Source organism: Cupressus sempervirens, chromosome 5 (assembly GCF_028749045.1).
Source record: "Cupressus sempervirens isolate cs-2001-9-10 chromosome 5, ASM2874904v1, whole genome shotgun sequence".
In the NCBI taxonomy this organism is placed as follows: domain Eukaryota; kingdom Viridiplantae; phylum Streptophyta; class Pinopsida; order Cupressales; family Cupressaceae; genus Cupressus; species Cupressus sempervirens.
Genome location: NC_143122.1, coordinates 671728039 through 671745009, shown reverse-complemented (window position 1 = coordinate 671745009; position 16971 = coordinate 671728039). Strand labels below are relative to the sequence as shown.

Genomic DNA, 16971 nt, shown 5'->3' with positions numbered 1-16971 from the left:
CCTGAATTTACCATGGTCTAAGGAGATAACCAGATTCATGACAATCTAAATAAATTGTCCACCTTGAAAAACCTTTGATAAAAATAGGCAGAAATATGAACTTCATTATGAAAATGGACAGAAATATGAACTTCGTTTTGTGGGTGGTCATAGAATTTCCATAGTGCTGATGTATTTGTCTAATGTGCAGTAGGAGGAGAGACCATCTGATGGAGCTCTAATTTTAATACTCCATTTGTGCACTTGATGTATTCTCTATAAGCAAGGAACAATCAGAATTGTCAATTTATTGGGGCTTGGAAGTATGTTACATATATCACATCACCACCTTTGTACATATCTCTAATAGTCCAGTTACTTTTTCAGCTCGGAAAATAAACAGACATCCTATTGATGAGTGAAAGACGTCACACTTGTGAATCTATAATGATGGCTTTCATGTTTTATCTTCTAGATGCTATTATTTTTGCATCTGACATGCAGAAGAATATTGTGGGCCATTGCTTCTTAAAATTCTGTGATATATTTTGGCTTGTATTTATGGATTTCTGGGTCTGTTTGTGGAAGCCAGTATACCTATGCCTTTTCAAGCCGGAGTATGAACATTTGAAAAAGTATGAAGATGAACTTTGAAAGGTGTGGTGCACTTTTTTGACTGGCTGAATGTTGCTATTATTCTTTCCTATACAATTAAGAGCATTTACATTCCTTCTAATCAGTTGTATGATGGGGATTGGGTCTTAAGAAAAAAGGACTATAGGAAGCACTGTGACTTCTAGATCTGTTATCACAAAAACATCAAAGTATGAACAAATCAAAAACATATACAGAAATTGTGATATTGCTATCAGGATTTAACTGTATGATTTTGAGTCAAACTCATTGACCTATGTTTCATGAATAGTGATTCAACATGAATCCATCTCTTGTGAGAATAAATGAAACATTTAGCACTCATTGGATCTAGGTGATGCTCACAGGGGTGAAGCACCAGGACTTCCAGAGAGGTCACCCATCCCAGTACTACTCCAACCTGAGCGCACTTGTATACAGAAATCTTTAGCGTGAATGTTGTTGAGAGTATCAATATGACACATATAAACTGATTAAGTGTTGAAGTGAAAAATATATATCTATAACTGCATATGAAGAATACCATGTTACATACAGCATTGACAGTCTCATCATTCACAAATAACAGAAACATATCAATATAATAAAGTTATTTAAAAGACTTCAATCAATCCTGTAAATGTCACAACGCCGGATGAAGCATAGATGGCAATAAGAAAGTTCAAACCAACACCAAGTGGTATCTTGAACGATGCATCCTAGAAATCAGACTCATGGTGTATATACAATCCAACAGTTACGACAATATTGAATTGATGGCACAATGCAAAGGAAGTAAAACAAAACAAGAAATATATGTATGATAATCGAGACGACATCATTGACTGTTCGGAATATGATTGCAGACTGTATCCATGCCTTCATCCATTGAAAGTATATGCAGCCATTAGAACTGGAGCAACAAAATCAGACTATCTACGCATAAACAGAGACATCAAAAGACAACCATCGAACAAGGAGTTATATCATGCCAAAGACTGAAGAAAACTTAACTCATACTCGAAGTATCAGAAGATTACTGACATCGCAGAAGCCAAAGGGAGGAAGCACGTCAATAAACGCAGCACCAAATATGAGAATGGCTTACGGCTTCACATGGAAGCATTGTCGACGGCAGATAGCTCCTCTAAAGACGTGAGTGTTTGGGAATCAGTGAATATGTCAAGGAGAAACAAAAAATTATAAAAAGACAAATAAGAAGATAACCACGACGTTAGAGCCGGCTTCACAAAAAATGGTAGGCGAGAGATGAAACTAAGAACTTCCCGATTGCCAAGTATCAGAACTCGATATCAATCATGCCTTTTCTAAGGATGATGACATGTAAAAACAAGCTATACATTAGGTTGCAGAGAGGAGCTTGCGAATGTCGAAGGCCAAAGTTGAAAGAAAACAATACGCATCTGTCAGGAAATTTATTTGAAAAGTCACCGCCTTCCAGGATTGCTGTAAGTAATAAAATTGATTGTAATATGGAAATTGGTATAATAAACCGATGAAGAAGTAACCAATTTTTTCGACTGTATATGAAAACTGAAGATGTAAGGGCCCGTTTGGCAACGGGATGAATACAAGCGGAATAGGCATATGTAAATTCTTAAAATTTTGAATTCTTTGTTTGGATGCACCAAATCAAAATTGGAATACGAAGTAAAATAGGAATACATATTTCCATTTTGACTCAAAAATGAGGTTTTGCAATTCCACCCAAATAGGTGTTATTGGAATACGTATTCCTATTCTACTTTTATTTATTTTAGAAAACATAAATTTTGGCGTCCGCAAATTCCCCATCAAATATTGGCTGAACCAAACAGAGAAGAGGAATACATAGCCCAATTTTCTATTCCAAAATAGCTATTCCTATAGCCAAACATGCCCTAAAGGAATTGTGTGATTATGAAAAAAGAAAAGGCATGATTTTATTTTTTACTCACATTTCATTAAATAAAGACACAACAACACAACACATTCTAAGATTATATTTCAATGATTTATAAAAGCCTGTTGTTTTTATTATTATTTAAATGGTATGGAGAATTAAATTGCAATTGATTGGTCCTTTATAACCATTTTCATTTTATAATTCCATAATTATTTTTTGTTAAATAAGTGGATGAGGTCATCTATGGCATTATAAACTCAATCACAAATGTTGTAAAATCTTTAATTATTTTTGAATCTGTGTCCAATCTATCTCGCCGACCTTAGGAGTTAAAGCGCAATCTGGACTAGTTTAGAATTGCATATATATTATTTAGAGGGAAGGTTGAACCAGTTAAAAGATGATTCGTGATCAGAATGTGCCAAGTGTGGCAATCGGTCTACACCCAGATGCTACAACCGATGATACCAGTTTGCATAGCAATTGCCCTATTATTGAGGGAGAAAAGTGGTCTGCTACAAGATGGATACATGTAAGGACTTTTGAATATCCTAAAAGGAAATTCAGTGGTGTATGTGTCAATGAAAATCAATTTTGTGCTCATTGGTCTTCTATCTAAGAAAACAAGAAGAATCATGTTTATATGGTTGGCACTCTAGATAACCCTAGATCATGTAGATAAACATTTTGAATGCCATAAAATTGTACATTGATTTCATGTCAGCTATTTGGCTTATAGGTTGGTATTTAGCTAGTAAAATGTTTGTAGAATTTTGATATTTGGCTATAGGAGTTTGCAAATAAAATAATCATCTTTAGGCATAGAAAAATATTGGTCAGAGACCACTCTTTCCATTGATTGACTACTCGACCCATAAGCATTTAGAGGACAATTTGAACTATATAATAGATTCAGTGGCAATCACTAATGTTACCCTGATTGGAATGGTTTTTACCAAGGAAGAAAGAATAACTAGCATGACATTTTATTTGGATATCAAATCAAGGAAAATCAAAGTGAAAAGATGTGTTAATGATGCAATGGAGTATACAGAGTTAGTTTTCATGTAAAATGGTTTCTATGTGTGTGTACATGGGCATTTGAGGAGCTTCTAGAACAATAAACATGTTAATGCTTTCTTTCTGAGACCTATTACTGACTTCAACAAAATAACATTCCATAACCTAGAATGTAATTTTACACATATCTACAATCTTTAAGTTCAGGGTGGTGGTTTACTCACTCCTACAAGTCCAATTGTTAAGGGCTCGCATATGGGGCCACCTAGTGTGGCGAACCACACTACTAGCATAAATCAATTCACAAGCCCTAGTCCTATTTCAATAATTGCATCAAAAGAAGCTTTACATAGAAGAGTTCAAAGCATATATATTCAAGGAACCTGCAAATCTAGCTCCACAAACAATTTTTTTTTTTTTGGATGTTACTGCTTTCTTGTCCAATGAATTTGATAAAAAGTTAGGAACCAAAGGAGAATGTATGGATATCACTTACCGAAATAAGATTTCACTTAAAGTAGAGATTTGATATTATTAGATTCTGTATCATTATTTGCTATACTACTTATAGTCATGTACAACAAATGATTTGGGCTTATTGGTAAAGTCAAGTCCAATAAGTGGACAATTTTGACGTATGATTTTTCTTTTAAGGTGACATGTTTATTCTATATGACTTATGGGAGTTTTATTATTAAAAAAGTTTATACTATGAATATAAATATTGAACCACTTTTTTCCTTTTGTTTCAAATTTTTTTTAGCAAAACCAAGGTAACGTTTGCATTGAATGACCTCTTTCCATTTCCATGACCACCTCCAAAAACATAACTTATCTATAAATATTCTTTTTTTCATCCCAATACTGATGGAAAATAATTAGAAATTCTAGAAGTGGAAAGAAACAAATAACCCTTAAACAAGAAATGGAACTGTCTAGCAAATAGTCAGTCTAATGTTAGCTACTGTTGACTTAGTAAAAAACACGTGTGTTGTTCATGCAAATTTCAAATGTTCCTCACATTTTAGTTGCTTTGTTTCTCATGATATATGTAAAGGCATATTATACAACAATTATTGTATGATATTGGCTCTACCCGAACATGATTGTGTTATATCTTCTTGGGATTAATTTGATGATAATATAAAGTCACGACTAAAATGAAATAAAAGGGAATTTTTTAAAAATGCAACATACATGAGTTTCTGAGATGATTTTTTAATGCCACATTGGCTATTTGGGTGTGAGCTCAACCAAAACTCCTTTAACAGAGCACCTACAACAAAAAATGTAATACATTAAGGAAGTTAACTTGAGATTGGGAGTGAAATCGAGAATCCAAGAGAAGGGAAAAGTTTCTAAGTCTGAAAGAAGTGAAGCTACAACGTTCTCAAAATTTAGTAGCACTAGTAATGGAGGTTTAAACTCCCAAATGTCATCCATGAATAAAAGAAATACAAACTCTAAATACGAGGTTTAGGTCTTGCTATATTCAAATGATGATGATGTGCTATTTTTGTGAATGCACAATGTACTATCAATAGTAAGACCAATTCTTGCAAATAATTGTAATAAGGCCATATCAAGGGAATAGTATTTTATTATTTGTTTAATTTTTTTGGCTTATTTAGTGTTGAATATAAGGCCATTAGTGCCAAAAATGGGTTTACTACTAAGCCATGTTGTTCAAATAAGTCACAATATATTGGATAGGCATTTGACAAGAGACATGTTCTATAGTTGAGAGGAGCTCTTGCAATAAGGACATATTCCATGATAGTAAAGGAAATTTAAAAGGTAAAGACAAGTTGGGTGAGTAGTAAAGCATGTTGGTTGAACCTTGCATCTAGGGGAGAATGTGTATGTGTGTGTGTGACGACTGAGAAATCTTGGAATAAGAAACCATGTCTCTATGTGGATTGTATTCCTATGAAGATAATGGGTATTATTGTCTCACTAGACAATGACCTTACTGATCTAGCAAAGGCTAATGATTTTGGTACTTAGAATGGATGGCAGATGGGCATAGCTTGAAAAGGAATGTTAGTAAGGTCAATGCACATGGTTTTTGAACTCCCCAAGGACATGATACTAAAAAGGTTGTGTGACAAGAAGAATAGGTAATTCACTATTTTATGATCAGAAAATAGAGTTTGGAATGTTGTAGATTAAGGAGGCTTTTCACCCAGGAAACTCAAAGCTTTAGGATATTTGGTAAGGGGACTAATAAAGCAATGGTATGGAGGTTGAATGAGGTAAGAAACCTATTCCTCAAGGCCTAATAATCCTTAAAGAATCAATTCTTTTTGCAAGGATTAATGGACCAAAAGATGGAGCTTTGGAAAGTATATGGAATAGTTTAGGACTAATTGTATAATGATGGAATGGTAATGTTTGTTGATATGGTGATTGATAGTTGAACCAATATTTGTGACCTAATGAAGAATGGTACACTTGATATAGTTGGTGGAAATCTTTCGCATAAGGAACTAATGATCCCATCAAGATATTATCCCAAACAAATTTTTAAAATATAGAAGAGGCCTTACAGGAAGACAATTAGCAATCTATCAACAAGAAATTAGTAGACAATTAGCAATTAACAATTACTCTATATGCTACCTCTTCAATCTTAGGCTATTGTTTCATTTTATAAAAAATGATAATATAAGAACAAATAGAAAAAAAGAGTACCTGGTCTACCATTTTCTATGGATGCCAACAGGATATCTCGATAGAAAGCTACAAAGAAAAGTGTGTGGATTCCAATTAGGATCATTACATAAATAGGAAGTAAAATATATTAAAAATACATAACCCATCAAAAAATAGCACTTACCCAAAATAGTGGAGCAATAACTTTATATGCTGAATTTTTAATTTGAGCTTTATAACACCCTTGCAGAAACCAAGAACTAGTCAAAAAGAGAGATTATATTTTTACAATCTTCAAATTATTGCTTAGTTTTTTTGGATTATAGTTCATGATGTATTCTCAAAATAAAATAGTTGTAAAAAGGTAAAATGAGAATATCTCTGATTATCATCAAAATAAAGAATGATCCAAGGAATAAAAATTTGGATCCCAAGAAAGCAAGAAATGGTGAAAATTCAAGAAGAGATGAAGAAATTCTATGCTACAGGTAAATACTCAAACAATTGTAGAGAACCATGCAGGAGAAGGCACTTCACAATAGGGAAAGAGTGACTATGGACTGTCACAAAGATAACATAACACTGACAAAGAGGGGTGATATAACCAGGCCATCAAAACTACACAAATCCTTAGTCTACATGCTTAAATGTTCAAAAAAGTAGCTCAGATGGTCAAAAAAGTGTTTATAAAAAATAGTTAAATGGACATGATCCATTACCAAATGAAGAGCTTTATGATGCATTCATTATGTTGACATCTTATTTTGAAATTGATGAATTATATGATGCTTTTCTTTAAGGAATTTTGTAAGAACCCCTTGTGAGTTCTAACTCTACCAAACTGCTCATTTTCTATGCAAAGGATATACTTGTGTGAAGTTTTGGTAATGTATGAATTTCCCATATGACGCCCGCAAGGAAAGATAATACAAGTAGTATGATAAATTAAAATAGAGTAACAATGTAATAGAATTGCAAATGACTCTTATTCACTTGTAAAAATACACAATACCCAAACATTCATGAGGCATGCCTAAGATAGCCAGCCAGTTTTAATCATTAAATTCTAGAAATTATCAACAACATATAACTTCAAAAATGCAACCAATCTACAACCGTAAATGATTTTTCCACTCATAAATGTATACATAATGCCTTGACAATGTTGGGCACTCACAATGGATGAAATAGCAACCAATGAATTAAAGTGTTTCAGCCTCTACGAAACATATCTTGGCTGTATAAACAGAAGTGGCCCTATAGATGCTTGTACAACCTCTATATTATTGCTAAGAACAATGCTAAATGCAGCCACAACTATTTCTTTGAATATCCATTCTACCTATATTGTAGCTCTTACACAACACACTTACTCTGTGCTCTAAACCCCACCTTAACATAGCCAACTTGATGCAATTCAATAAAAATTTTTTACAAAGACCAAGTAATGCTTGTATTTTTTGCTGATTTCTGAAGTATTCTATAGTTTTTTGTTGGCTAGTCTATTCTCTGGTTTCATAGTTGCTAGTTCTTTCTTGCAGCAAATACTTTGTATTCCACATTAATTCAATATACTTTCTATACATATTATACTTATACCTGGAATAAACTTCGATGATATAAATGCCTTCATATGATTATAACAATGATTATGCAGGTTATTTAAGAGTTAAAATTGTCATGAGTACTTATAATCCTTCAAACAATATTAACTTAAAATCCAATCCAGACTATTTGATTAGAGGCTACTCATAACCGTATACAAAAGGGCAAAACAACCTCGAAAAGTCTATGAATTTTTCCGTGGACAACGGTTGAGACATTTTACTAAAGACATTGACAACATGTTAAAAAGAGCAGTCAACATGCATGTTGCTTTTGTCCAATGAAAAAGAAGCCCCTAAAATAGAAATTTACATTTGTGCAAACTCTTTATCTGATCAACAATAGGAGGAATCTTTGCATGTTGTTTTTGTCCAATGAAAAAGAAGCCCCTAAAATAGAAATTTCCATTTGTGCAAACTCTTTATCTGATCAAAAATAGGAGGAATCTTTGCATGTTGTAGGAAGTGTTTGATTTTATTAGAGGAAAAGATACTAAGCCCTACAACTTTGGTAAACCCCAAATCCATGCACTACTCCATTCCTTGCCAAGAAGACCTCATATCTAACGGCACAAAGTCTTCTTCTTTGACAGGAGTATCACAAATATCTAATTTTGTCTTCATAAGATAGTGAATAAGAAATAGATCCACACTCTACTTGTATATTCCTGACTATTAAAAAAAATTAATAAGGTCTTCAGAACAAAGGAAACTAAAAACTGGATTTGCAAAATCTATACCATACATTAAACTATCATTGATTGTAGCATCAGGATTGTCGTGCTTAGATTTCATGACTTAACATCTTCTTTGCAGACAAGCCTAGTCTGAAAAGATGATTGAGTGCTTTTTCTAGTGCCCGCTATGAAATAAAACATTAAAGAAAACCAAGCTTCAAATGATCCTAATAGGTCAAATAGACAGCCCCAAATACATCATTCATAGAATAAACCAAAAAAGAATGTATAAAGCTTCCATAGTAAAATATGGAAAATTCTGGGAAGTTGAAGTAAAAGTTCTCCCATAATGTAGAGTTACATTTCAAAAAAAATAGGGCATACCGTCTATCTCTTGGAAAGATCACAAATAGAAACAGAGTTCCAACCAATTTCAATGAAGAGATTAGCAATGTTGTAGAAAAAGATGGAAATGGTGAATGTGGAAATTTCAGAATAACAAAAAAGAAGATCCAGATGTGAATCCAACGGATGATATAAAAGGGGGCTTGTATGGAAAAATTGAGAAGGTAGCCGCAAAAGCAAGCACTAAAGGATGTTATTCATTAGGAGACATAACACCAAATCAAAGGGAATTAGAGACGAGGAAATCAGATTGAAGGATTTTAAAGGAGGAAAATGATGTAAAATCCGATGAAATATTTCCAAAGAAAACATGAAATTTATTGGATAATCTACAGAGAGTACATTAAACGTTCGAGGCTTGGATCCCCATACCAGGTGTTGAAGTGGAGAGACGTTGTACAGAATCGCAGGGTTGAGACTACTTGTCAATGACAACAAGTGAGTCTCGTAGAGGTGAGTTGACCAGAGTTACCTCTCACGACTAAGCCTGTGTAAAGGAAAGACAGGGAGAAGGTTGGGAGAAAGGCAAAATAGAGTTGGGGTTTGTTCTGCTTCCTACTGTTGAAATAAATTAATTATTATAGATATGGTCGGCACAGACCAGCCGCCCAGCACAGACATTTATTTTACATGTGCAACCGTCTTCCACCATCCATTCAACTGTCTTTCATGAATATTCCAGCTGACTCCTGCTATGGTGTAAATGACATTTAATGTGTATTTCTCTATAAATATAATAAACTGGCCCGTGATCAGCAGAGCCCATTTTGGGTTTCTCCATGGCTTCTCCTCTCTATGGCTTTATCTCTTGTTTTCTCTGAGCACTCACTGGTTCTAATGACTACGAATCATTACTACGAGGAAACTATCATCACTTTAGGCCTTTCTCTTTCATACCTCCATCAAACTAATTATTGAGTCCATATAAAAAGAAATCCATCTACCGAGATACATGGGTACCCAGCCGCTATACTCGCCAGTTCTATAGGAATTCTTTTGATAATTAATTTAGGGGGATGTTGAAATAAATTAATTATCATAGATATGGTCGGCACAGACCAGCCGCCCAGCACAGACCATTTATTTTACATGTGCAACCATCTTCCACCATCCATTCAACTGTCTTTCATGAATAATCCAGCTAACTCCTGCTATAGTGTAAATGGCATTTAATGTGTATTTCTCTATAAATATAATAAACTGGCTTGTAATCAGCAGAGCCCATTTTGGGTTTCTCCGTGGCTTCTCCTCTCTATGGCTTTATCACTTGTTTGCTATATTCTAATTTTTATCACCTACAATTGTTTTAATAGCTGATCTCACACTTATTTTTTCGTAAAAAGCACAAACAGGGACAAAGCCCAGATATTTGTTGTATAAGTAAACTAAACTATATGAATGGGAAGAAAGGAAATATAATGAAAAAAAGGTCAAAAAGCACTCGTGTTGAGTTTGAACATCAGGAAAGAAAATATTAGCATTACCCCGTTGATGAATGTAGCAGTGGCTCCATTAAGTGTTGCAGCCGAAATGGAGTGTAAAGTGGATAGAATAGTGACATTGTTGCCAATAACGGCCGTGTCTCCGATTATAATTCCCGTCCATAATTTAAAAAAAAGCACCCTCTCCAATCCAAGCGACAGGGTGGATGTCCACACCTAACATTTCACAAACCCTACTCTAGATAACCAGAGCGACCGAGAATCGATCCTGAGCCCACAAGGAATGCACCACGCGCGTGCTGGGCAAGCAAGGAAACCTTGAAGTTGAGCATGGTGTATTTGAGGGTTTTGTGTAAAGACATCAATAAATAGTTTGTAGAGCTCCGCGATAGGAGAAAAGAGGTGATTGAAAGCGTGTTCACCAGATGAAATGCTAGCACGCTCTCAAACGTGTAGTGTATGAGAGCTAAGGTAATTTACAAGGATGGGCTCCGCCTCTGCCTCTTCTGCCGCCTCTCGTCCGCGCTGCTATTTCCGTCCCGTCAAGTGGAAGCATCCTCTGATGCTGCTTCTTATTGGCATTAATTCCCCTGCCATAACTACCCTGGTTGTATTCGTACAATATGTGAGGGGGGCTATTAACTGTATCCTCCCTCCCTAGTTCTCCTCACCGCATAGTGCCATTTCCATGCTCTTCCATCGGCTATAACCCCAGCGGCTATGTTCCAAAATATCTTCCGTTTTTTAATTTATTTTTAACCTAACAAATTCTGTTTCCCGCTTAATTATTTTATGACTTTTACGTGTTTTGTCGTATATAGACAAAGTAAATATATTATTTGAAAAATTAAAAAAAAGCTAAAAATGCAAAAGGAAAGTTAAAGACAAAAGATGAAATCCGTCTTAAACAAATGTAGTAAAACCTATTATTTTGGTAAGTACAGTTTCAATAGTTCTCAAAGTTAGTTTTTTTTTGAGTATTAGGGTTTATGAACAATGTAATAACGATTGGTTGAACAATAGATAATTGTTACTAACTGGAATTGTTGTTTACGATGAGTATAATATCATGCTATTGCTTTGACAGCATCGACGTGCGATGGATATGATCAGAATCAATTTCCAGGGGGAGATTTATTTGCGGCGGTTAATGACACAATATGGGGCAACCGGGCAGCTTGCGGAAGACAATACCGAATCTCGTGCACCGGTGCAACGAATCAGGGCGTTCCCATGCCATGCAAGAGTGGATCCATCGTCGTAAAGATTGTTGATCATTGCCCCGCTGGATGTCGCGGCACCTTCGATTTATCTCAGCAGGCATTCGCTGATATTGCCGATCCTGACGCTGGCAATGTTTACATCGACTATGAGCAGTAAGTTGATCGTTGATATCATCATTTTCTGTTTTTCCCGCTAATTGGAATTTATAGGTTGACTGAGTTATTCTTGCTTTAATTTTCAGGGCTTGAGCGTGGTCAACAATTAAATTAGTAATATAAATAAATCCCACATCAGCATTACTGGGAATAGTATTCCATTGTACTTTTCTCGTGCTTTAGCGCTAAGAGAAGTTTGCAGCTTTGAATGTGCTTCGTTTAATATCTATAATGAATATCACCGAGAAATATATGATGTCCATCGTACTGTGTTTATTTCGAATGAATTTTCGAGTGCTCTTTAAAAGTGAAACTATTGTGTTTGACGGGTTCAAAGGTCAATAAATATATTTGGACTATTGAAGATGGAGAATTTACTCTAATTTAATTAATTTTAAATATTAAATGATATGATTTGGCTATTTCAAAAATTTATAAACCTCACAATGTAATCTGAGAGATGTTTTGAGGTTGGATTTCTTAATACATTTAAGTATAAAGAATTTATCAATTTTACTGAAAATTTTGAAAAAGGATAATATTTCTAATAATTTTAAATTAATTATAAATTTAAATAATACAATGTCAATCATTCAATCTTTTATTTATTGAAATGGTGTAGATTACATCTATATTATAAATCGAATATCTATTATCTTAAATATCTATTAAATTATTTTTTCTTAATGGATACAATTTAATGTTAAGTATTTTATGGTAATACTTGTACTACATAAATAATTTTATATTATTAAAATTTATTTTTTGACTAACATTAATATAGAATAATTGAAGTGGATTGACAAGTGTAATATTTAAAACAAATATGGAGTTGTGTTAGTCTTAGAATATTTCCCCATATTCATTACGACTTGGGTAAAAGAGAATTCCTTGTAAATGTTGCATTAAAAAAATGAGTAGTATGTTAAAATATGTTAATAGCTTGATAAATAAGTGAACTTTTGATAATGGGTTGGGACTTTAGTGAGATGGCTAAATTTTTTTCTATAGAGACATATTGATGGTTTAATTTGTAAATGTAAATTTGAACTTAAAGAAAAACTATATATATTATATAATGTATATAGCTTAGATGGAAAAATAGAAAGAGTAAAATTATAAAAGATAATTTTTGCACTTAAAAGTTGCACTTTTTTATTTCATTACTTATTTTATTTATATAAGATAAAATTTTGAATTTTTTATTTAGTTTCTAATTTAATATTAAAACATATATTAACAAATTTAGCACAAATTAATAAAAAAAAATTCTTTAGAATATGTTTAAAGAAAGACTTTAATTTTAATTTTTCAAGGTTTATTTTAAGAATAAAATTAATTGTGTATGAATTTATTTTCAATTTAAATATTGCATTGGAATTAAGATTATAATTCACAATGATTTAGCAATGTAATATAATAATTAAAAATTATTTACAATATTTTTTATAAAAATGGTTAAATAGTGTTACGATATGTAACTTAATAATAGGGTTCAATTAGCTCTAATGTAAAACTAGCTTATATATATATATATATATATATATATATATATATATATATATATATATATATATATATATATATATATATATATATATATATATATATATATATATATATATATATATATATATATATATATATATATATATATATATATATATATATATATATATATATATATATATATATATATATATATATATATATATATATATATATATATATATATATATATATATATATATATATATATATATATATATATATATATATATATATATATATATATAAGGAAGACCAAAGTTATCTATGTTGTTTCTATCCATTTTTCCATGTTCTCTCACATGACTCTCTCATGTTCCCTATGATTACCCACTCTCTTCAAGACCCTCTCTCTCCCCACCTTGTTAATTACCATATGTTTATCAGCTATAAGCCCCGATTATCCTCCTTGAGCTCTATCTTATCTCTCTGCCCTCCCCCTTTTTTCTTTCTCTCATCTCTTCCCTTGTGAATCATCACCATTTTTGTGTATTCTTATGTCTAATTACCCTTCTCATAAATCTCTATCTCATCTTTCTCCTTCCCCTTATCTAGATCTTTTGTTTTTGTTTTTTTCCTCTTCCTCATCTCAATCCCCATCCCTTTCTCACATTATCCCTCATTAACTTCTATGTTCTATGTCTATCCATGTGGCTAACTCCCCCTCCCCTCTCTCTCTATATATATTTTACACTCTAATCAATTTTTCTTTCTTTTCCTCATCTACACCCCCTCACTTTTTCATATATCTCCTCCAATTTATCTATCTATAGTAAATCAAATTAAATCCTAGATTTATAGTTTATTCTTTGGTTTATTATTAGGGTTAGGATAAAAAAATTAATGTTATCATTATGACTAAATAATAACTATAATAAGATTGGGGTTGCTTTTTTTTAGAAGTTTCTTTACCTTTTAGTGTGAGGGTTTAATTTGGTTTAGGTTTACTATTTGATTCACTACGTTAAGGCTTTTTTTTGGAAGAAAATAATTTTTCTTTTCTAGAATCGTAACAATTAAAATAACCATACACAAGTTTTAAAACAAGTTATTTAAAAAGAACTAAAATTATGATAAAATAAATAATATAATTTGAATGAGATTATTTTTTTAAATGAAGATAATAAATTATTATTTTTCTCTACTATTTACTACAAATGTATTTCTTCCATGATTTTTTTTAATTTACAATCATTAAAATTTATTATTTATTTGTTTATAATTTCTTATGTAATTTTTATTTTCCTTAATTTTATTTCAAAAATAGTTATCATATTTTGTTTCTAGAATAGTTACCATATTTTAGTTTGAAACCTTTGTTTAATCTATCTTAACCAATTAATACAAGTGAACATTGAGATGCAAATGTTGACACAGATGATGTGGAACTCTTCAACTCGATGCCTTAGACTATAGGAAGCCTCTTGGGTTAATTATATTTAAGATGAAAAATCATTTTTTTAAACATATTTAGGTTTACTTAGTTTTTTTAGTATTAAATTAGATTTACACTTTCCACTAAGTTAGAGTGAATGCTTATATTTAGGTTTAAGATTCAATCAATAATAGGGATAGTGTTTAATTAGTATTTGCCCAAAGGCTACATACTATTGCAATGAGTTTTCCTTAACTCCTTATTAAAAATAAATTATTTCCACCAATAACAATTTAGTATTTTTATTCTCTAATTTTTAAAAATATTCTTACAAAGTCTACATGCAAATTTTTTAAGTTAGATAATTATTAAAATGGTTTATCTTAACGTTGATGGGCAAATAGATTTAACATCTTATACACAATGTTGGAAACAATGCAATATTTTAGGACCCACTAGACTCATTTATAGAACAAATATGTAAAACTACATTATAATTATTTATTAATATTATTCATGAATGCTACAAAAAATATTTTATAATAAACTATAATGCATCAAATTTTTTTCTATTAATTATTTTACTTGTTACAAGAGTTGTTTTACTGGTAATTTCTAAATCTAAACTTTCCTTCTAGAATTTAAATAGTTTTATATACATCATTGAAAGATAGATAATATCTTCTTATTAAAAAAAAAAAAATTATTTATTTACTATAAACTAATCTACCATATCATAGATAACTCCTCTTATTAACTTTTTAAATTTAATAACTATTTAATATATGGTTTCCTTTATTTTCAATTTAAATAAATAGTAAGACACAAAATACATTTAAATTCATTAATAATGTCATATTTTACTGAAGATCTAGAAAATAATTTTTTATTTTTAAAATTTGACAATATCTATTACTTTAATATTTTTATTTAAATTACAATTATTCAAATTTAAAATAGAATTAAAAAATATAAAAAATTATCTAAATAGTACAATTTTAAAAATTTGATTCCATTTAAAAATGCAATATTTTTTTCTACATATAGTGAATATTTAAAATATAAATATTAAATAGACTATTTAATATCTTATATAAAATTTATAAAATATTTTAAATCATATTAAAATAATAATAAATTTATACCAAAGAACAATTTTAGTTTTAAAAATAATATTTTAATTAATTTAATAAATAACTATTTTGTACTATAGTATAGTTAAAATAAAATATATAAATATATAATTAATTATTTAGCTAATACTAGCCACTAGGTGGCACTTGTTTTTCTTACATTTAGGTTAAGTAATAGGTATGAAATAAATTTTAAGAAAGGAGTATATTACTCGTGCTTTGCACCTTTGAAAGTGCAATGGCTAAGTCGATAGTATTGTATAATTTTGATAATATTCTTAAATAGTTATTTATAAACTCTACCTATCTACTTTCCTACCTTGATATTTATCTCTTTTTCCCCTGCTTATCTCTATTTAATCTTTACCAACTTTTACTATTTTCTCTTACGTATCTATATCCTATTTCCTCTATTTTTATTTGATTTACTCTATGTACAAACCCTATCTATCTATCTATCTATTGTCCATCTTCACCTCATATATCTGTATCATTATGTCTATCTCCCACAACCAATCTTCACATTTCTCCCATTACGGTCCATCTATCTATACATTGACTCTCCCTATTTTTCTTGGTCTATTTTTATCTATATAAATATTTTCATCTCTCTACCCGTATTTTTTCTTTATATTATTTGTCTTACTCTCCCCCACCCCTAAATGTCTCCTTATCTTTCATTATAAATATCTATTCCCTAACTATTATTTCATATACAAAATTAACAATCTAGCTATTGTTTCTATCTATTTCTCCCCATCTTACTTTATATTTATATATCTCTTTAGAATTTTTTATCCATATGTCTCTTTCTAATTGACACATTCTCCCTATCTACATCCCTATCCTTTTATTTATATATTTCTTATGCACACATATACTCCTTTGTCCACCACTACTTCTATCTTATATTTTTCCTCTCTTTCTCATTTGCCTCTCACTATCTATATTCTATTTTCTCTATTTCTCTTGGATCTTCTATATAAATCTATCTATATACTATCTATAACCTCAAAAATATTTATTGTACCACTTCACCTCCATACTCTCCTCTCTTGTATTCCTCTCCTTCATACTTCCTTCTTTTTTTCCCATTTCTCTTCATGTTTATCTCCATCTCTCTAGCTATTTTTCCCTCACTATTCTTTTTTTCAATATCAATATAGCGATTCCACTTTTTGTGCACTTTATCATTGAGCGAAGTAGGTAGCTCTG

At 31.1% G+C, this 16971-nt stretch overlaps 2 pseudogenes; both read left to right on the top strand.

The window, feature by feature from the left end:
• The first annotated feature begins 1711 nt into the window (after window positions 1–1711).
• LOC149557729 (replication protein A 32 kDa subunit A-like) lies at window positions 1712–9593 on the top strand (annotated as a pseudogene).
• Window positions 9594–10805: 1212 nt separating this feature from the next.
• On the top strand, window positions 10806–11701 carry LOC149557728 (EG45-like domain containing protein pseudogene; annotated as a pseudogene).
• Window positions 11702–16971: the final 5270 nt, after the last annotated feature.